The sequence below is a fragment of the Rhineura floridana genome, chromosome 3, assembly GCF_030035675.1.
Source record: "Rhineura floridana isolate rRhiFlo1 chromosome 3, rRhiFlo1.hap2, whole genome shotgun sequence".
NCBI classification, from domain to species: domain Eukaryota; kingdom Metazoa; phylum Chordata; class Lepidosauria; order Squamata; family Rhineuridae; genus Rhineura; species Rhineura floridana.
Window position 1 is genome coordinate 108,242,738 of NC_084482.1, and position 23,309 is coordinate 108,266,046.

General features: G+C 42.3%; 1 protein-coding gene across 1 annotated transcript in view; it reads right to left on the reverse strand.

The window, feature by feature from the left end:
• COL23A1 (collagen type XXIII alpha 1 chain) overlaps positions 1–23,309 on the reverse strand; it is a 586,100-nt gene that overhangs the window by 526,066 nt on the left and 36,725 nt on the right. The window lies entirely within an intron of this gene.

Here is a 23,309-nt window from a genome sequence, read left to right on the forward strand (position 1 = left end):
ATTCAACAGACATAGTTGAGGTAGAGTCTTCACCTGTGTGCGCACTCCCAACAGTGACAGTTAGCACACACAAGCAGGTTGCCCACCCAGCCTTACTTAAGCTGAGTGGGGGGGGGAGTAGTTTCTGAGTCAACATCTTAGTACAGCGAAGTTGTACCTAGTTAGACCTAGAGAGATGCTGACTTCTGATTAAGCTGTAGGTAGATTTGTGAAGAGCACAGGATTGAAACTTTCTCTTACTACAATAAAAGAAAAACTACAGCCATGACTGAGTTCTTCAAGTTTGGGCAGGACAGTTTGACTCAGCCATCACTTCCTCCATCCGACAACCCCGAGATGGAAGCAAGCAGCAGGACAGGGGAGGACTATCAGAGAGCCTTTGAGCCTTTGATTCATGGTGGAATCAGATGTCTCGGATGTGGCCATCAGAGTGGTATTGTTACAACCCACTGAAAAGGGGGGTGGACTGCTTCCCGGCACATTTTTCTCCTGAAAACTGACTAGTTCGGAGCAGAACTATACTGTCTGGAAGAAGGAACTATTAGTCATACTGTCTGGAAGAAGGAACTATTAGCCTGACAACACCTCTTGGAAGGAGCCTGGCATGAGGTGGAGATCTACACTGACCACTGAAACACTGACAGCCTACAAATGGCCCGTAAGCTGAACCAATGGCAAGTGTGCTGGGCCCAGTTGTTTGACAGGTTTTATTGCCACCACAACTAAGTTCCCTAGGCACAAAACTGCAGGGCCGATGCACTTTCACACAAGCCTGAGTACAAGGAAACCTGGCCTGAGCCCCCACTATGCCACATTGTACCCTTAGACAAGCTAGTGGCGGCAGCCTGTCTCAATCCATAGATCAAGGAGTTACGCGCTGCTCAGGAACAAGACCCTTTCGCTCAGAAGCGGATGCAACAGCTAAAGCAGCCCCTCAGGACCGGACTCCGAGCTTCTCCCGGGGGTGTTGCTCTACCATTATGAGGCCCTGTATGTGCCGCCCAGGGAGTTCCAAGCCAAAGTCCTCTGGCAATGCCACAACACCCTGACCGCGGGGCATTTTGGGGTGTTCAAAATGCTGCAGGCCACCACACATGATTTCTGGTGGCCAAGAATAAAGCATGATGTTGAGAGATATGGTCAATCTTTCCCCACATGCATGAAAGCCAAGCACGCCTCTGGGTGACAGACCGGGCTATTGAAGCCACTCCCCACACCTGAGGGACCCTGGTAGATGGAAACCCTGGACTTTATCACAGACCTAACTACCTCTCAGGGAAAAACTACTGTTCTGGTGGTCGTGGATGCTGTCAGCAAGATGGTCCATTTCATTCTGTGTGCTGACGTACCGATAGCCTGAGAGACTGTGCAGTTGTTTGTTCAACACATTTTCTGGGTGCATGGGCTCGCAACCAGTCTGATCTTGAATCGGGGGGCCCAGTTCACTGCCCAGTTCTGCCATGCCCTGTTGCAGCTGCTACAGATTGAATTATGACTGTCTTTGTTGCACCATCCCCAGACGGATGGGCAGACAGAGAAACTTAACGCCACCCTGGAGCAGTATCTCTGCTGTTATGTTAATTATCAGCAGGATAACTGAGTGTCTTTATTGCCCCTGGAGTTTGCCTACAATAATTCTATGCATGCCTCTCTACCCAGCAGACTCCCTTCTTCGCCAATCTTGGCTACCACCCTTGCACTTTCCCCACTCCTAACTCCACCCAGGCAGTTCCTGCAGCGGCAGAATTTGTGCAAGAGCTGCAGACTGGGAAAAGCAGACAGACCTAGCCAATAGTAAAAGAAGTTCATTTGCACTTAGCATTGAGCCATTGTGGATGAAAATTCAGAGGGGAAAGTGCAATCAGCAACTGTATTTTAAAATATTGTTTTAAGACAATTACATTGCCTGCCTTGGTGAAAACTTACAGTTATGTAATTAACTGCAGCTTTTGGTTTCACTATAGAAAGGTAAATGATTTAAAGAGTAGATATTTACACAAAAGTTTACTACTTGGCTCCTTTGCAATGCCTACTCACTGGGCTTTAGTTTGACTAACAGTGGCATGTATAGTACAAGGCGTGGGGGAAAACTTTAATATTAGGGTGACTAGAGGGTGGAGATTCCTCTGAGATGAAAGTTAAACCAGCAGCTGCAAACTATCAAAAGAAAATAACTCTGTGCTTATTCTTTTTTTTTTTTAATAAAGCAAAGCAAACACAAGTAATCACTAATTAAGCTTGTTTGTGCTATAACTAATCACTTCTTAAAGATAAGTAAGAAATTTAGGCTAGGAGTGGTTTTGGTGTGTGATTTTGTAATGACAAAAGGTAAAAATACACAATAAGATAATTCCTTGTCTAAATTTCTTACCTAAGAGCTAACTCTTGGAAAATGTCAAGTAATATTGCTTCTGATTTTTAAGAAATTCTGCTTTTCTCCAAAACTTAATTAACTGCTTTCTTTCAGTTGCTCTAATGTATAAATAATATCGATGGCACTAAGTTATCTCTATCTTGGGTAACGAAGTATGATTGAGGCCTAAATGATGGGAGAATATTGCTCAAGGATTAATTTCCCTTTTCTTCAGCAGATTTCGGTGTGTTATTAACATGTTATTAGCATAACCTTTTACCACAAATGCAAAGTGACTGCATTAATTACAAAACCTACACAGTAACTAAAAAATGGAACACAGATTCCTTATTGCCAGTGATGTGGATTTTCCAGAAAAGTTTTAATTGGATTTTTTTCTGTAAAATTTTATTATGCAGATAAGGGTAATTTGCATTGGAAAAGCTTCTGATGCCTGAAAGAGTGATCTAATTTAGCATGCTTAGTTTACTTAGTAGACAAAGTAAAAACTAAACATTTTGAAAGTGCCAAGCCTTCCTAATATATTTGCAGTTGATATCCATTCTTTTTTAATAATGAGCTTAAGAAATTGAAACATTTCCATAACGCATTTTCCACAGAAAAATAAAGCAAGAGTAGTTCCCTCCACCCTCCACTCCCCAGGTAAGTGGGTATAAGATTGCAGCCTAAACAAGGCTCTCTTTTATGTAGGGCCTGTGAAATATTTTTCATGGAGCAATACAGAGAGTCATCTGCCTCAGGATGATCACATGATTGGAAGGGGGCACTGCTCACCAGCTCATGAAGTACTCATACATCACGGTATGAAGATGTTCTATCTATATGCTTAAAGTCAGCCACTTGCAAAAAGGCAAATAAGCCATTTTGCCACAGCTGATTTATTGAGATGGTGCAGATAGCACTGGAATAAACTGGACTAAAATACTCTCAATAATGGACTGCAAAACCAGTATCCATGTATAAACAGATTAATAGTCTCAATAAGGAAAGCATCACAAAATGAAACAAAGAAAACTGAAATTGCCTCAAATGATTCCATCATGAGTTTTTTGGGAACCCACAACATACACAGTGTTACCACAAGATAATCTGTCTAACACATAACAAGTATAAATTCACACATAATTTCGTAGGAAAACGCTAACATGACATGCAACAGAGTTTTCTTGTTCCAATTTTTTTTTCCAGCAGCTTCACCACATGAACCCAATGAACTACATTTTAACAACAACCATGCTCAACCAAGTTTACACAGCAGTTCAGAAGGCTGCCTCAATCAATGCTGAACAATAAACCAACAGGAAAATTCAAGTACTGAAACAGCAGTGCCGCTAGCACACAAATTACCACAGTCACCATGTTTCGTATTCTAGTTTGTTTCATCTCAGAATGAATTTGGTAACATCAGAGAATTTGACTTCTTTTTCCTGATACTTGACCAGCTCTGAGTTTTTTTATCTTGTTATCTTGGAAAATTAATAAGAATAGGTATGATGGAAGGCTTCATTTTAGCATCTCTATTTTCGTTGTTGTTTTAAAAAGCTAAGAACTGGACAGAAATATTTGTCTTCTCCATTATGCTCCACCATGATACAAATATATACATACATTGTCATGAGGGTAAGGAAAACACTTAAGTGCAAATCATGAAAGTGTCATGTGGGCAGTTAAAATGGTTCCATTTATGTTTGTGAGTCTTTTAAGTTAGGTTTTGAGGGCTAAACTACACCTTATATTAAATGCATAGTATGCAGGTAAATTGGAATGTTTTTCTTTGTTTAGGTGCAGGGTTCCCCAATATCAGTGGGACCACAGCACGTGTAGAGATGAAATTTCTCCCCCCTCCCACTGCTATTCCAAAGAAAACTGGGATCCTCTATACACAGCTTTGAGGTTTCAAAAAAGTTCCCACTACACCAGTGAAAGCCCACACACATACACACACACCTGTAATGATAGAAAAAAAGTAAGACGGGCTACTCATTTAGCATAACGAGTTTGGCCCTACATGTAGCCTTTTAAAAGAACCATATAAAAGACACACACATACACACAAACTGTATTCATTAGCCAATTAGAATTAAAACTGCCATCCCACATTCTTTTACATGATATTTCAGTGTTTGGAATTTTGGAGCACAGTATGGCATTCATTCCATGGTGAAGCAATTTGAGTCACTCAGCATTATGATGCTAATGGTTAGACACAGGTATTTTCAGCTGGAAATAATGCTGCAATTCCCAAATATCTAAGAGCAGCATTGGTAACTAATTGACCCTTTAAGAAAACAAGTTCTATGATTCTGTATCTATAATATACTTTTGCTGTTAACAGGTTCATTTTCATGAAAGCAACAGTGCAAATATATTAGAAAACAACAAAAGTTACAGAAGAAAGATACAAACCCCTCATAGCAGGTAATGATAAGGCTGAAATGTTCAAATTTGATCTATTGATTCATGTCTCTAACCAGGTCTCTGGAAATGCATCTTTTAAGTTAACACATCTTCAACATGCAGCAGTCAACACCAAAAACTTTGATCACCAAATAATCACACCTGAATGGAACTGAGACTAATAGAGCAATCCAATTTGTAGGAGGCTGGTGGCAGCAGAGCTGGTGGAAGGGGTCACCACATCCAACCTCGTTTCAGGCACTGCTGGGAGGAAGGATGCTGGCTGTGCCAGCAGGCTGCAGCGGAAATAAACTAAATGCATATTTCCTTCTGCCACCCCTCTTCCCAGTATATTAGCTGCCGGGATGGAGGACTGAACTGAATGGGCTCAGGATGCAGCGGAACTCCACCTTCTCTCGGTTCTACCCCCAACACACACCCAGAATGCCCCTATTTTGAGCCTTCCACCAGCTCCACTTGAGCCAGTCTTGCGACGGGGTGGTAGTGGAGTACCCTGGCTGGACTGCATCTGCATCTCGGGGGGGGGGGCTTAGAATCATAGAATAGTAGAGTTGGAAAGGGCCTATTAAGGCCATCAAGTCCAATCCCCTGCTCAACGCAGGAACTGAAATCAAAACATTCCTGACAGATGGCTGTCCAGCTGTCTCTTCAATGCCTTCAGTGTCGGAGAGCCCACTACCTCTCTAAGTAATTGGTTCCATTGTCATATTAGGAAGTTTTTCCTGATGTTCAGTCAAAATCTGGCTTCCTGCAGCTTGAGCCCATTATTCCCTGTCCTGCACTCTGGGACAATCGAGAAGCGATCCTGACCCTCCGGTGTGTGGCAACCTTTCATGTACTTGAAGAGTGCTATTGTATCTACCACAGTCTTCTCTTCTCCAGGCTAAACATGCCCAGTTCTTTCAATCTCTCCTCACAGGGCTTTGTTTCCAGTCCCCTGATCATCCTTGTTGCCCTCCTCTGAACCTGTTCCCGTTTGTCTGCATCTTTCTTGAAGTGCAGAGACCAGAACTGGACGCAGTACTCAAGATGAGGCCTAACCAGTGCTGAATAGAGGGGAACTAATACTTCACGTGATTTGGAAACTATACTTCTGTTAATGCAGCCTAATATAGCATTTGCCTTTTTTGCAACCACATTGCACTGTTGGTTCATATTCAGCTTGTGATCAACAACAATTCCAAGATCCTTCTCACATGTCATATTGCTGAGCCAAGTATCCCCCATCTTATAACTGGTTCTTCCAGCAAATTAATAATTGCTTCTGCCAGCAAAGCCTTGCAGCGCCAACACCCTTCCTCCTCCTCCTCCGCTCTGTCATATCCTGAAGCCCCCCAGCCTAGGATATCTACCAGGTGGATTGCACCCTTATTTGGATACATTACAAAAAAATCTGGCTTTGTCAATTACAATAACAATTCTATTTTGTTTTGATTCATCTCTGCACTACTAGGAATTGTGAGAGGCTTGCATAAAACTAAACACTAAAAATTGTTTACTTTTTGAACACTTTATTTCTACTTCTATTGCATTATCTACATAAGAATGTAATTCACTAACAGGCAAAAAAACCCTTGCTGTTTAAGAACGTACCTATAGCCTACTGATATTTCTATCAAACTTTAAAAAGCAGGGAAATTGGGCAGCTAGAGTGGATGCACCAGGGGAGCAGGAGACCTGACCTCCACTGTGAGATACTGGACTGCCCTACAAATTTGAAAACACAATTTTCTTGGACTTTCACAGTCCAACCCACTTCTTGTGTAGCTTGGAAGAATTTGGTAACATGGGCCTCTGAACATATGGTGAGCGGTGGCAACACCTGCCATCTTCAAAGATGGCAAATTACACTTTTGTATGTTTGCTCTTCTTACTTTGCTTCTTTTCTGTGTTACTACTGTTTCTACAGAGAATCTAACCTAGAAAATTACTGTGAATCAGTGACCTCCAATAGCATCTATTATATCTGTTCAGATCTTGTAAGTTCAGGTGGCTGCCTTTATGGAATCAATCCATCTCGTTTGGTCTTCCTCTTTTTAAGATAGATGAAACATGGGGATGGGGATGGGAGGAGAAAAAAGGGCAGGGGGAGGGGAGGAGGAGGAGGAGGGAGGGGATGAGAAAGGGCAGAGAGGAGGAGGTGGGAGTAGGACGGGAGAAAGAGGGCAGTTTTGATTACTTGCATGCTTACTGAGTTCTGTGGGATCTACTCCCCAGCAATCATGCTTAGAATAGGTGAAACTGACCATGGGGGGGAGGAGGAGGGGGAGGGGGGGAGGGAGGGAGGGCTAGAGTGGGCAGGGAAGGATGAAGAAGGTAGTGGGGAGGGGAAGGAAGGGAGAGGAGAGGGGAAGGAAGAGAGGGAAAGGAGAGGGGGGAAGGAGAGGAGAGAGGGAAAGGGGAAAGGCAAGTCTGATCATTTGTATGCTTATTGAGTTCAATGGGATTTACTCCCATGTAATCATGCTTAGAATAGGTAAAACTGACAATGGAGGAGGAGCATGAGGGGGAGGGGAGAGGGAGGGGAGGATGAGTGGATGGGCACTAGGCAGAGGGAAAGCCTCTTCCCTTTCCAAAAGGAAAACATTATGAGCAGTATTATTGTTTTTCAGAGTTTCCCCCACCTTTTTATTTTACAGTAGGCACATGTAGTCTCCCACCCAAATTTAAAGCAAAGCTGTCACTGGCCACATGCACACCAGACTGTTATTTCACTTTAGCCCATCATGACGTCCCCCAAAGAATCCTGGGAAGTGTAGCTTGTGAAGGGTGCTGAGAGTTGCTAGGAGACGCCCTATTCCCCTCACACAGACGCAATCCCCAGAAGACTGGCTGATTGTTAAACCACTCTGGCCACTGGAGCCCTGTCAGGGGAATAGGAGTCTCCCAGAAACTCTCAGCACCCTTCACAAACTACATTTCCCAGGATTCTTTGGAGGAAGCTATGACTGTCTAAAGTGAAATACAAGTCTGGTGTGGCCACCAGATTAGCCAAGCCAAACAGCTGAGAGTCTGGCTTTTAGAACGCTGACAGTTCTTACTGAGCATGCCCATGCTATAATAATTAATTCAAAATCAGCCATGCATTTTTTAAAACTTTATGTTCACAGTTTTTTAACTTTATGTTTATGGAGACATTAAGCTAATTGGCTTATAAAGGACAAGAACACTGGCCAATTCCCACTCCTTTGGTACAGAACTTTTTAATTGAGGGTTTTTGTGTAAATGCAGTTGCCTGCTTTGTCTTGTTTTGTTTTGTGGGGTGGGGGGAGAGGTGCTGCCTGCTTTGTTTTGTCTATGTTTTATTAGTTTGGGAGGGAGGTGTTTGCCTCTTGCTTTTTTGTTTGTTTTTGAGGAGGAGTGGGTTCTGAGCATCACCAGATCCTTTTCTGTGAAATAGGTATTTTGTGGTGCCCTTGACAAGTTCCTTACAGATAGAAATGCAGGGCCAAAAAGGGTGGGACCCCTGCAGTACTACAATATTTTCTCCTTTGGATGCCTTTTCATTTCATTCTCCTAATTTCATCTGCTACTACTTTGTCCCTGAAAAATGTAAGAAACCTAAGCTCTTAGGCATTGCCCAGAGAGGGGGAACTGTTTTTAATTTAATTAATGATTTCTGCTCTGAACTTCAGTGTCTTTTAATTTTTAAAAAAGGAAGAATAAGCCATTTTTACACTAAATGGCAATGAAGAATACAGCATTTAAGGGTTTACAGTGTTTTCAATTACTCGTTGTTCCAATAATATTAGTTTTAGTTGCTTAGTGTTTCTCATTTCATGTTAGGGAGTATTATTCACTATGGATTAATCATATTCTGATCACGTTCTCAGACAGTGCCAAGTCCTTTGCTCTTGAGACCCATTTCAAACATTTTTAGGACTTTGCTAAATATTGCAGGTAATTGCTTGGCAAACCGCTCTTCTACCACACCTTCAACACATATGGTACACAGATATCACTCCAGATGCCATAAACATACCGATGGAGCCAGGAAGGGCAGCCTGTCATCTTTTAGACATGAACACGGGGAAGCGCAGTGGGGACAGATCTGGCAACAGTTCTATAGCTAAATAATACTGCCAATTGTTCCTTCCTTAGACGAAATTACTAACAGATCTTTGACTGGAACATGTGATACTATAAGCGTGCCACTCTCTCTTTGTTTTTAAAAGACTGAGATCAAGTTCCCAAGTCTATGCCTAAATCTCTAAATTACTATTTGTCAATTTTAAAATGTTTGGGAGCTTAAGATTTTAGGATTTTAAAGGCTAGCCTAATGTGCAGGAAATACTCTGATTTTGTAAAAAAATTAAATTAAATCCAACTATTATTTTCTTACGGAGAAAGGTGACACAAAAAGATTAAACTCAGGTTGAGTGCCTAGAAATATTATTACCGAATATTTCAAAATACCAACTAACAATTATGCCCCTTTAGATCTATGTCCCCCCCCAATGAGGAACTGCCGACTGCTAGAAGTAACTATTCCCTCTATTAAATAATCTGTGGAGCCACTGAGCCCACTGAAATCATTTATGTTCACCTAATCATCTTCCCACAATGCACATGGCTTTCATTCTGCAGAAATGGAGCAACATGTGGCATAACAAGAATCAGTTCATTGTTTTTGTAACCAGTACATTATTGGGAAATACTTGTTCTGAATTAACTTAATGTTCCACTAACAACCTTGAATATTTTATAAAGTTATGCACAAGGACATCATTAATTTGAGAAGGAAATGTTATTTTTTAGTCCCTGAAGAGAAAAGACATTATGAATGGAGGTTTCTTTTCCAATTTTTTGCTTGTTTGAGGCTAGCTACTGTAGCACTGTTGTGAAATAGTCATGGATTTATTAGACACACAGTTATTTCACACATCAGAATAAAATTCTTCCAAGAAGGATCTTGATCTACTCAGTAGTCCTTGTTGTTGTTGTTATGTGCCTCCAAGTCGACTATGACTTATGGCGACCCTATGAATCAGCAAACTCCAGTAGCATGTGTTATAAACCACCCTGTTCAGATCTTATAAGTTCAGGTCTGTGGCTTCCTTTATGGAATCAATCCATCTCTTGTTTGGCCTTCCCCTTTTTCTACTCCCTTCTGTTTTTCCCAACATTATTATCTTTTCTAATGAATCATGTCTTCTCATTATGTGTCCAAAGTATGATCACCTCAGTTTCATCATTTTAGCTTCTAGTGATAGTTCTGGTTTAATTTGTTCTAACACCCAATCATTGGTCTTTTTTGCAGTCCATGGTATCCGCAAAGCTCTCCTCCAACACCACATTTCAAAGGAGTTGATTTTTCTCTTATCCACTGTTTTCACTGTCCAACTTTCACATCCATACATAGAGATCGGAAATACCATGGTCTGAATGATCCTGACTTTAGTTTTCAGTGATACATCTTTGCATTTGAGGACCTTTTCTAGTTCTCTCACAGCTGCCCTCCCCAGTCCTAGCCTTCTTCTGATTTCTTGACTATTGTCTCCATGACTGTGCCGAGGTATTGATAATCCTTGACAAGTTCAATGTCCTCATTGTCAGCTGTAAAGTTGCATAAATCTTCTGTTGACATTACTTTAGTCTTTTTGACGTTCAGCTGTAGTCCTGCTTTTGTGCTTTCTTCTTTGTGCTTTCCTCAGTAGTCCTAAGAAATGAGAATTGGTTTCCTTTACAAAATGGATTGCTCCTCAATACAAGACAGAGAAAATGTGCCAGAGAAAACCATTACAAGGTAAACAGGTAACCTACAACCTTGTCAGAATGTCCGCTATTGAAAGAGCCACCGTTATGTGCCTGGCCCTCAATATATTAAACTTCAAATGAAAATCTCATGGCCTACTTTTTTTAAGTTATGTTGCAATCTATTTTTGAATGAATACTTGTTTCATATCTAACAGCAACAACAACTGGCCTATATCTCTACTTTGTGAAAGGAAATCCTTTGTTACCCAAGTAAAGAAAGGTCCCATCTTATAAACTGATGGTTTATAAAACATTACAACTTGGATCCACGCCTGTGACTTTCCCATCCCCTTTTCACCCCAGCAGCACCCAAAAAAACTACACCTAATGGCAGGACTGTAGCACAAGGGATTGAGGAAAAGGAAGGGGTTGCTTAAAATAGGGCAAGAGGCACTCCTTTGTATGAGCAGGGAGTTCTGCCAGCACTTATCTGGATCCAAGCCTCGTCACACACATTTTTATTATACATACATACATACATACCACACACAGTCTGTGGGTGGGTGTGTAAAACACATACACAGAACTTGGTTTTTAGGACATAACGTTCAGCTTAAAATCAAAGTAAAAACAGGGTTTTTCAAATGTACACATAAAAGCACTGTTAGGAATGAATTCTACAACTTGAATACCTTGTAGAATATTTCACCTGTTTATATTTCTATTTAAGAACCGTCAGCTAAATTCACAGGAACGTGAGAGGAAATGCTTGCACAAAGTTCATACAGTGATATGCTCAGTAGGTTCTGTTATCATTCTTCTGCATGTGGAAAAGCCTACACAAGCATAACATTATATTTGGATTTAGTTTTGCTTTCTGCATGCAGTGTTCCATGTAAAAGTGTAAAACAGATAGAAGAAACCTTCCACCACTAGAAAAGTACCTTTGGATCCGGCACAATGTAACACATGAGATAAGAATTCCAACAGGAAGTAAAACTGGCCCACAGGTCCTTGTGTGGATCTGTGAAAAATGGTACTACCACTGTAATTCATGGGCACTGCGTCTCCTGTGCTATCCTCTCCCCCTCTCCCCAAAATCATTAAGCTAATGCTTTATAGAGCACTGCTTTTATTTTCTCTAAAGTGAATTATGTACAACAACCATATTCCTAAGATATGAACAGTGATTCTGGAAAATTATGCCTCACAATAGAGACGTAAAGCACATAACACAATCTAGATTGTAGATGAGCTATGGCACACAAGCGAAGTTCCAACTACAGCAGAGAGAGTTAAAGTTATCTAGATAACTTAATAGACAAATAACGAGAATGAATGATAAATTAACAGTTCTAGAGTATATGGGTTGCAAAGCTCTGGAGCGATTCTCCACATTGTGGAACTCATTTCAGATGCTTTATTAGAAAATGTATCTTAATGTTGCCAGTAATTTGCTTTCTATGTTATTCATGATAAATATTAGCTCCCTCTGGTGGTCAACAATTCCAAAGGCTATACACATTGACTGCTAATTGTGAGCGAGTCTCAGGAGATTAAACATTTCATGAAAACTTTTGATGTAATGTTTGTACTGATGATACTTTCCATGCAAGAATAAGATGTAAACTGCATTGAAATAAATAGGATTTAAGTTAGTTGTGGCTAAGGCTGTAAACCTGTAGACACTTGTTTGGGAGTATGTCCTATTGAGCCTGTACATTAATGAGAGATCACTAATGGGGTAGTTCTATTTTTGAAAGTTACAAAAAGTTAACCTGAGATGGAGAATTTCTCGTTACAATTGTGAGCCTGTCTCCCACTAGGAGCATATTGAAGAGACCCACATCTATTGGATCCATAAGGAAGACAGGACATAGATAAGTTCCAAACATTTATTTTATGTCACTTGTCTTGGGGTTTTAAGTCCAGAGTTTGGCCTCTCAAGTAATCGAACTGCTTAGCATCCTCTCATGGACTTGAAGGAGCATTCTTGTAGCCCCTCAACAGCAGTCCTCAGGGCATTCACCATAGCTCTTTCTCAGAGACCTCTCATACTATTTAGCAAAAGGGCTCCAGTCTGATCGTAAGCCTCTCCCAGGTGCTATCTCTGCCACTCAGGGGTTAATCAGGTTGTGACAGACCATGTCAGGTGCCTATGAACCCTGGCAGCAAGCCTTAGTCCCAAGAACCTGTCTGCTCTTTCAGTACCTTTTTCTCTTAAGGAATGCCCAGCCAAAGCACCCAATATAAGGTGTTGGTGCTTATCTTTGAAGTCCTAAACAGCCCGAGACTCAAATACATGAAAGGAGCATCTCTTCACATAGCAACCTGCCCATCTATTAAGATCTTCTGTAGAGGTCCTGCTCATATAACCCACTTAGCAGAAGCCCTTTTCTGCATTAGCACCCCAACTTCGGAATGACCTTCCCAAGCAGGTTACCTGGCATCAACATTAAAAGCTTTTCCTGTTTGACCAGTCATTTCAGATAATTTTCTGTTTTTTTAGTTTTTCAGTTTTTGTTGGCTTCTTAGCTTGTTTTTGTGTTTATTTGTAAGAAATATTTGTAATAAATAAAGGATTTCCCCTTCACCGTACTGCTGCTCCTAGGGTCTCTGTTCTCTGCCAAGAATTTGAGCATGGAGCCCTTCTTTGAAATCGGCAAGTCCCTACTGCTCTCCCCACCCTCCCTTCCTCTCACTGCCCAGGATGGACCTTGCTCCTACTGGGTGCCTTGCCTCCTTCTTCAGGCAGGTCTTTTGAGGGTATTGTCTGCTCCTTTCACTCCCTCGCTGAACCTCTTTCCACATCCTAAACGTCCATCCTCCATTCTGCTGCTCCTTCCCACTTCCCACCTTAATCTCTAATCACGCCATTTGCCCTCCCCACTGGCCATACCCCAAGACCTTGAACACAATAGCTACCAGGTAGCTCTTTGAGTGCTGGCCGTATCTAGTACCTCAAATACAGACACAGTTAAATGAGAATTTTGCCACAATGTTGGCTGTATCTCTTGTACTCAGTAATGGCCCAGTAGGAAGATCCACTAATAAATTAGTTTGTGTTTGAATAGAATCATTCTGCCAGAAGGCAACTATGCTATGCTGCTGGGATTTTTTTTCTTTCCCTTTTAAAGCAAAACTATAGAAGGACTTCCGGGAAGGGTGACTTCGCTTGTGCCTGCTTTTGGGACGGGCTCCCGCCTCAAAAGAAGCTTATTCAGATATAAATCAGTCAGAACATTTTTTTTTTGACTGATGAAATTTCTCCCGGGCAGGGAGAAACGTAGAGATCAACCTCAAAAGCCTGTTTTTGTTGGGAGGACTGGATTTCATTAATTTATGAGATAAGGTCCAGCCAACAATGCCGGACGGACTTCCTAACAAGCTCTATCTGTTTAAGCGATACGTTTATCTTTTCTTTAAAGAGAGAACGGACTAACAGGCAAGCACCCTTCTTTCTATTATTTTTTTTACTTGGTTTAAATTGTTGCAGCAAAAGGAGATTTGTCAGATTGATCGGCTTTGGACAACTTCTGGGTGAGATATAGCTCTTCTCTGTTATTCACGAAATTAACAGCTTATCTCTGTTTCTGTCGCAAAAAGCTGTCCTGGAAGTGCATTCAAAAGATAATAAACAGAAGAGGGATTTCTATTCCTGATTTCTATTCCGAGGAATATTATATTGTCTGGGACTATTCTCTTTTTGGTCTATTTTATTTTGACGAATCTGCTTCTTCACGACGCCACTAACTGTTTTGATGCTGGGAACTAAATTTGTTTTGCATTCTTGAACATAGAGAGATAAGGCAGGTTGCTCTGTTTATACTGTGATGTCATCAAGCCTGGAATATTAACCCAATTGTTGCTGAAATAAGAAGTGGTTCTTCTTTATTTTTGTTTTGCTTTGTTTTCGTGGTTTTAAAAATGGCAATCAAGAAAGTGGCTGAGAATCTGGAAGTAACTATGTTTCAGAAAATAATGGATGAGATTGAGATAACGAAACAAACCCTGCGACAGGGTAGTAAGGAGCTGAAAATTGAACTGAGCAAAATGACGCAGGAGCTTAAAGAAATAGGGGATCCTGTGAGAGAGGAGGATGAGATCAGAGATGAGAAAAGAAAAAATAAAGGGAAGATACAAGCCCTGGAGATTGGAACAAATGTGGAATTGGAAAAAGATCTGGAGTTTATGGACTTTAGAAATAAAATCTACTGTTTGGAATTTAACGTTATCTCTGAAGAAATTAATGAAGATATTAGAGATAAAGTTATCAATGGCTTGGATAATCTTCTGGACTGGAATGATGTGATGGAGCTTGATATAGAGAAAATCTATGGAATTAACTGCAGCCATGTGACAATGGAAAAACTCTTAAGAGATGAGCCAGTGCATTTTGTAAAAAAGAAGAACACAGATATGACTTTACAACAGTATTTCAGCAACTTATTCAGAATGGATGGCAAGATAATATTTGGGACAGAGGAAATTCCCATCAGACTCTTATTATATGACTATGGCTACAACAGCAAGATTATTATGGAATACTGATAATGGAAGATTGGACACTGAAATTACTGGACAACAGGACTATTGAAGATGGAAGATGGAACTAATAGGGATAATGGAATAATGGCTATTGAAATTATTGGACCTAACAGATTCTGATGAGATGGATTAATCGAAATGTTTATTTGGACTATGGTTATGACAATAAGATTATTATAATTATTAACGAGATGGATTAATTGACATGTTTATTTGGAGAAAAATTGATAGATATATTTCTTAAAGAATTGAAACCTCTCTTTGACTTTTTGTGGAAAGAATAAAGTAATGTTTATGAGATTTGATGATTAATTAAGATAACTACTGGAGGAAAGTGATTTTATAATATGATTTAAGAGACAGGATTGTTATATATTGTAGACCTATAACTGATTTGATATGTGACAAATGGGAAGTCAACATTTTTTTTTTTGTTTAATCATTTTTGTTTTGTTTTGTTTTTTGTCTTTGAATGTTTTATGATTTTGTTTTCTATGTTTTATGAAAATTTGAATAAAAATTATTGTAAAAAAAAAAAAAAAAAAAGCAAAACTATAGACATAGTAGTTGCCAACTTGAAAGCCACTGCCACATGCTTCCCTTGCAAAAGCCCTGTAGCTAGCCAGCCTGTAGGGCAGCCATATTTCTAGGTGAAAATGGGGGGGGTGTATAGCACTAGGCAAACCCCCCCACTCACTGGTGGAGAGGATGTGAGGGCCAGGCCAAGGGAAGGGAAAGGCAGGGACCTTCCACCACATTCCTCTTCATGCAGAAAGTGTGTTAACTTACACAATGGGTTATTTAAAAGTAAAGTTAACAGAAGATAATATGTTGTTCACCACTTTGGGGGTCTTTTGCCCAAAAAGTGGTATATAAATAAAATAAAATTATTATTATTGTTGTTGTTGTTATTATTATTATTAGACTTTTCAAGTGCTTTCTTCCATTCCTTGAAATCTCTTAAAGTAAAAACATCTTGTTTTGAGTTATTTGGTTGGAAATTTTGACAAGCATACAAAAAGCTGCATCAGCTGAAAAAGAATATGCTAACCATATTTTTGCAACCATTCTTGTTGGAAATTACGGCCCTCATTGTTCTTTGGATATGAACGAAGTTAAATCCATTGAATTCTCTCACCCTTTTTTGAGAGATCCCCAGGAATATCAGATTCAAAAGCTTGAATTTGCCTATAACTACAGTCCTCTTTCACCTATAGTCTTTCCCTGTTTTTTTATTTTTCATGAACTGAACTACTTTGATAATGACACGGAGCTACTGAGCTTGGCAGTGATGCTGGATTAGGTATCTCAATTTTAAATTCTACCCCAAAAAACAAACTGGTCCATACTTCAAGTTTAGGGAAGGACAGAGAGAAATTTAGGGTGTGTTTTGTTAACTCCTCCTTGAGGTCCCTTCTTCTATTCTTCCTGGCCTTTAAATTTTTCTTCCTGTTGGACAACCATGGGAAAGCTTTTTAACAGGTTTCTACATAAAGGATTAACTAAGCAATTGGGAAACAGCTGCAGCACTAGGGGACTGAAGAAGACCTGCCCTGGGAATTAGTATCTGAGCATCTGGATGCTTGCTGCTCGCTCCTTTGGGTTGCTGTCTCTCAAGACAGCTGAAGTCCCTGGTGAATGTTGCAAGGACTGGGACCCCCTGCCTGACCCTGGCTCCAGGGAGAGGCTGCAGTTAATCTTGCAGCCTCGTGCATCAGCTGCTGGCTGGGGCAGAAGGCATAAAAGCCCAGCTGCCCTTGGGCAGTGGGTCTGCCACCGGTGGGGTCACCACCAAAGGGGGTTGCCCCTTGGGGAGTCTTGAGGGCAAGGGCGCTACCCCCCCTTTTATTACCTTTTTTAAAAAAATGTTTTCAGTTAAACCAATCTAGAGGAGATTGGTGGTGAGGAGGGCGTGTGGTGCATGTGTAGTTCCTGCACAGGGTGAGAGCCTATACAGTGAACTGAATGATAGGAGAAAAGTCACCAGATGCCTTCAGAGTGACAGTCTGTAACTGGCAGAAGGCTGGCCCTCCCTGGGTGTGAGACAGGAGTAGTAGTAGATGGGCCCTGTGTGAAAAAGTCTGAATGGGTAAAAGTTTGAATGGGTATGACTCTTCCCAATCCTCGCAGAGGCATACTGGGATAATTCACTCCGGCAGGTTTTGTTGGTGGGCTTGTGTTGGGACCATATCAGGTGATCAGGAGGAGTCTTAGTATGGAGAAACATGGGTGATGCCACCCCAATTTCAGTGATCACAGGCAGAGGGAAATATAGCCATGGGGATGTGATGAATTACCATAGAAGATGAGGGCAAGGCTATCTGCGCCTTGTTCCTTGCTGCCACTCCTCTCATGAATGGGTTCCTCATTGCTCACCTGATGTGCCCACTGGCCTGTGTGTGTTGTTGTTTAACGTCAGATCAGTACAAAATAAGACTACTCTCACCCATGATTTGATTGTGGATGAAGATGCCGATTTGGTGTGCATTACCGAGACCCGGGTGGGTGAGCTTGAAGGAGTTGACCTGACCCAGCTTTGCCCACCTGGATACTCGGTGCAACACCAGCACAGGCTGCAGGGACGGGGAGGAGGAGTTGCTGTGGTCTACAGAACTTCCATCTCTGACACCAGGAAACCACTCTGTCTTGGAGCTGGCTGTGAGGGCCTGCACCTGGTGTTGGACCGAGGAGACAGTAAACTAGGGTTGCTGCTGGTATACCGTCCACCCTGCTGCCCTGCAGCTTCTCCGACAGAGCTGGTGGAGGCCGTCTTGGCTGCGGTGTTGGAGGAGCCCAGAACAATAGTGCTGGGTGATTTCAATGTGCATGCTGAGGCTGCCTCTAATGTTCCGGCTTAGGACTTTATGACCTCCATGACGACCATGGGGCTGTCTCCAGTTGTCACTGGCACAAAACATAGGGCAGGGCATACCCTCAACTTGGTTTTTGCTCCTGATGGAGGAAGGGGTGGTCTGGGGATAGCGGGGGTGGATGTCACCCCATTGTTATAGTCAGACCACTTCCTGGTGAGGTTTAGACTTATGGCTCCAATCCTTCCCTGCAGGAGGGGTGGACAGATTAAGATGGTCTGCCTCTGGAGCCTAATGGAATCCACAGGATTCCTGAATGCCCTGGGGGAGTTCCCAGTAGCTAGAGCAAGTGAGCCTGTTGAAGCCCTTGTCACGCTGTGGAACAGCGAGGTGTGTTGGGCTCTTGACTTGGTTGTCCCTGAGCTCCCTCTCTGGCATTGTGAAGCCCGGTTTGCACCTTGGTACACCAGTGAGCTAAGGGCAATGAAACAGGCTGGACGACTGCTAGAGCGCAAGTGGCGAAAGACGTGCTGTGAGGCTGATCAAGCATGAGTAAAACATCATAACTGTGCCTACTGTGTGGCGGTGAGGGTGGCGAAGAAGGCCCACTTCTCTGCCTCCATCGCTTCCTCAAGTAGCCATACAGTGGAGCTTTTCTTATAGTCAGGATTCTGTTGACATCAACTCCAGGAAATGGAGGTTTAGACCCTTTGGAGGCCCACTCATGGCCAGATTATCCATTAGGCTTAGTAGGCTGAAGCCTAGGGGCCCAGAGCTCTTGGGGGCCTCTGCATAAGCTAAAAAGAAGTATCGCGGGACAAGAGCTTCCGAACCGCCCGCCATCCGCCCGCTTCACTTACCTTCTTCTCCACTGTTTTTTGCGGTTTGCCATCAATCAAGATGGCGGCCGAGGTTTCCCTAAGGGGCTGAAGCCTCTGCCACCATCTTGATTGATGGCACGCATGCGTGCTGCATGCGTGCTACACGCGTGCATTGCTGCCATCAACCAAGATGGCGGCAGAGGTTTCAGCCCCTTAGGGAAACCTCGGCCACCATCTTGATTGATGGCAAACCTGTGCAAAAAAAAGAGGAAAGGTAGGGAGAAGAGGGCCCCAAACATGAATCAGCCTAGGGGCCCTCCTCAGCTTAATCCGACACTGGGCCCACTCTGAATTGTTTGCAAGCACTTTGAGGGTAAAGTTGCTCACCTCCATAGCAGTCTTGATGCCCCATCCACATCTACTGTAGTCCCCAATGAGGTGTCCAGTGCAATGTCTGCTCAACTTCTTGGGAACGGTTTTAGTTGATGCGGCCTGATGACGTAGGTGCTTGTGATGATGCAGCCAGCAACGTGTCCTCTCGACCCTTGCCCTTCTTAAAGCTTATTAAAGCTTGCCGAGGGGGGTTGACCAGGTGGATCCAGGGTGTGGTCAATACATCATTGTGGGAGGGAGTGGTTCCAGCTGCCTTGAAAGAGGCAGTGATCCGACCACTCCTGAAAAAGCCCATCCTGGACCCATTGGTCTGTGACAACTACCGACCAGTCGCAAATACCCCCTTTTTAGGGAAGGTGATTGAGAGGGTTGTGGCACAACAATTGCAAGTACTCTTGGATGAAACAGATTATCTTGACCCATTCCAGTCTGGGTTCAGGCCTCGTTATGGGCCTGAATTGGCCTTGGTTGCCCTGATGGATGACCTTTATTGGGAGAAGGACAGGGGGAGTGGGACCCTGTTATTCTTACATGATATCTCAGTGGCTTTTGATACCATTCACCATGGTATTCTTCTGGGCCAACTTGGTGAGATGGGTATTGGAGGCGCTGTTTTACAGTGGTTCCGATCCTATCTCCAAGGTCGCTCTCAGGGAATAGCATTGGGTGACTGTCTTTCAGTCCCCTGGCAGTTGTGCTGTGTGGTGCCCCAGGGTACCAACTTGTCCCCCATGCTGTTTAACATCTATATGAAGCCCTTGGGAGTGGTCATCAGGAGATTTGGGGCAAGGTATCAGCAGTATGCTGGCGATACTCAGCTCTATTTCTCTGTAACATCTGAATTGGGAGAGGCCGTGCAAGCCCTTGGCTGCTGCCTGGACTTGGTGGTGGGCTGGATGAGGGCCAATAAACTGAGTCTGAATGCTAGCAAGATGGAGGCACTGTGGGTTGGTGGTTCCCGAGGCTGGATAATTGGTCAGTTGCCTGCTCTGCATGGGGTCGTACTCCCTCTGAAAGAGCAGGTTCATAGTCTGGGGGTGCTCCTGGACCCATCTTTGTCGCTAGAGGCCCAGGTGACCTCAGTGGCTAGGAGTCCCTTTTACCAACTTCGGCTGGTAAGACAGCTGTGGCCATTCTGGACCGGGATAGCCTGACCACTGTTGTCCACGTAATCTCCAGGCTGGATTACTGTAATGCGCTCTATGTGGGGCTGCCCTTGAGGTTGGTCCGGAAGCTGCAGCTGGTGCAAAATGCGGTGGCGAGACTGCTCACTGGGGCAGCGTATCACCAACATGTCACCCCGCTGCTGAAAGAATTGCACTGGCTGCCCATTTGCTATTGGGCCAAGTTCAAGGTTCTAGTTTTGGTCTACAAAGCCCTATACAGCTAGGGACCAGGATACCTGAAAGACCATCTCATCCCTTATATACCCAGTTGATCACTGAGCTCTGCAGGTGAGTGCCTCCTGCAGATACCATCATATCAGGAGGTTCATTCCGCACAACATAGGAAATGGACATTTAGTATGGCGGCGCCTACCCTGTGGAATTCCCTCCCCTTAAATATTAGACAGGCACCATCTCTGTTTTCTTTTCGGCGCCGTTTGAAGACTTTCTACCTTCAACAAGCCTTTTAAGTTGAGACCTATCCCCGTCTGTGTCTGTGTTGGAATTGCTTTTTAATAGTTTTTTTAAAAACCTTTTTTTTAACACTGTTTTTTTCACCTTTTTTTAAAGATGTCTTTAAAGCTTTTTTAAAAAATGACCTGGGAGACCAAGGTTCGAATCCTCACATAGCCATGAAGCTCACTGGGTGACCTTGGGCCAGTCACTGCCTCTCAGCCTCATGAAAACCCTATTAATAGGGTTGCCAAAAGTCAGAATCGACTTGAAGGCAGTACATACATATACATACAAGGTCTGTTTTTATGATGTTCTGGGTGCTTTTGTTTGCCGCCCTGGGCTCCTGCTGGGAGGAAGGGCGGGATATAAATCAAATAATAAATAAATAAAACTAATTGTGGGAAAGCAACTGGAATTTTTTTTACTGGTTGCTGGGTTGATTGTTCTAGTATTTAACTCTTCAGAGTCATACAGGCTGGTTTTTTCAGGATCATTTAAGTAGTTATAGGGTGATTGTGAGCATGAAAAATCCACCCTGAGTCAGGGAAGCCTTGAGTGAGCAGGCTTTTGGGGGCTCTTCCAGATGAGGCTTTTGTTGCACACGCCTTATTCACTGATTTTTTTCAGAGAGTCCTATTGTTAAACTGTTCCTGCTCTTAAAACAAGCTGTCTTTCTTTAAATGGAGGTTGTCATCATTGTCATGTCACAAATTAAAAAAGACAATTTAAAAAATGTTGGGATGCGGTGCGAAGCACAGCTCTGGGGAGCATGGTGCACCCATTTGCCCCACCCTGGCTACAGGGGTTCTTTGGACCCTGCTCCCAAGTTACTAATTCAGTGGCATATGGGAACTCTCATGCCTTCCCCCAAAGCGGGAGGCAATGTAGGTAGGGAAAATGCTCTGGCAGGGAGGGATAAACGAGGGACATCTCCCTATCAAAGGGGCATGCAACCTTGCTTATCCCAACAAAATGTCCCCTCTCCAGTACTGCAGCCCTGATCCAAACCTCTCCTTATATGGGTTCTTTTAAGTTTTCTTTAAAATACTGGAGATCTGATCACAGATTTCTTATCCAGTTTGGTCCTGAAGGCAACAGAGAATTGAAGAAGGAGAGCAAAGCAAGAAGATTCCCTCTCAGGAATTAAGAAAAAGAAAAAAAAAGGCAAATATAAATAAGAAAAGGGGTTTTCCCTCTATCCTGTCTCCCATCATATTTTTAAATGTACATTTAAACCCCACCTTTCTTCTGTTAAGGATCCCAAAACAGTGTACATGTGGGTCCCAGGCAGGTTCTCCAGACACTGACCAGACTCAGACCTGGTTACCCTCAGCAAGATGGTGGCCTTATGACCTAAATGCAGGGTGAAGGAAAGGCAAGCTAGAGCCAGCTTGCAACAAGAGAATTTTCTACCTACTTTGGAATATTAAGCCATCCCAACCTCTTAAACATTAGCAGATATCCGCACCAGTTGACTACAAAATGTCAAATACAACCCAACACTCCCTCGTGTCCCCATAACTCTTCCTAGATATAACTCCAATGTTGTCACAGTCAGGAAACCTAGCTATATGTTGTTATCAAGTGTTGGAATTAACACAAAAAAGAAATCAAAGACAATCAACAACACAATCCTTAAAATTAGCCACACAAGCACTTTTGTGCTAAGGGTAAGGTCTGCCAACGGTAATACCAGCACATTGTAACAACCATGTTATATCTGCTCTGTTAGGAATCTAAACTAACCCTACAGTGGAAGCATACATGCCAATGCAATATGGACACAAAACTATAATTGGAAACTCCAATGAAAGATATTCTTCTTGCTCCAAGAACCAAAACATACATTTAAAAATTAGACAGACTTCCTGTTCTTCAAATATAACTGACATTTTGACATGCAAGAAAGGATTTTAGCCTATTTTCAAAAAAGTCAGTCTAGACTTTGAGCTTAAAGACAGCTGTCAATTTATTTGCTAGTGGTTAGCTAAGTAAGAGGACAATTATATTGTTGTGTGTAAAAGAACTGTAAGTCTAATTTTTAAAATGATTATACATAATTTAAAGATCAAAAGAAGATAATATGCTTTCCCCTTTCTCACGGTTTTCAAAGTCATGTTGAGCCAGACTTAGAAGTTTTATGTCCACTTAGGTCGGGAAAATTCCTGCATACAATTTTTTGTCTGTTACAGTTCCAAATGCTGGAGCCTGGGATGTTTTCATTACAAAATAATATTTGAACCAATGATGTGTAGGTGAACTTTGATTTCTGTACAAAACAAAGATATCCATATGGAAACATTTGACCCTAACATCTTAAAAACTGACCCTGTTCATGTAATGTGCACACATCTCTAATACAGGATACCATGCTCCATGCTATTCCAAATATTATGGGCAATATTTATTGAAAGAAACAACTGAGTATTTGCATACTTTGTTCATACTGAAGCCATTAGACACTTATTCATTCATTTGACCTCACAAAACACAGCTGTAACAAAAGCATCTCTGAATTCTTCAATGATTCATTTGACTTATTTGCTGTGATGAACAGCAATAGGTTTACAATGTGTTTGTTTAAAAGCAATCCCTACATAGACTCCCTAAGAGGAGTTACATATGA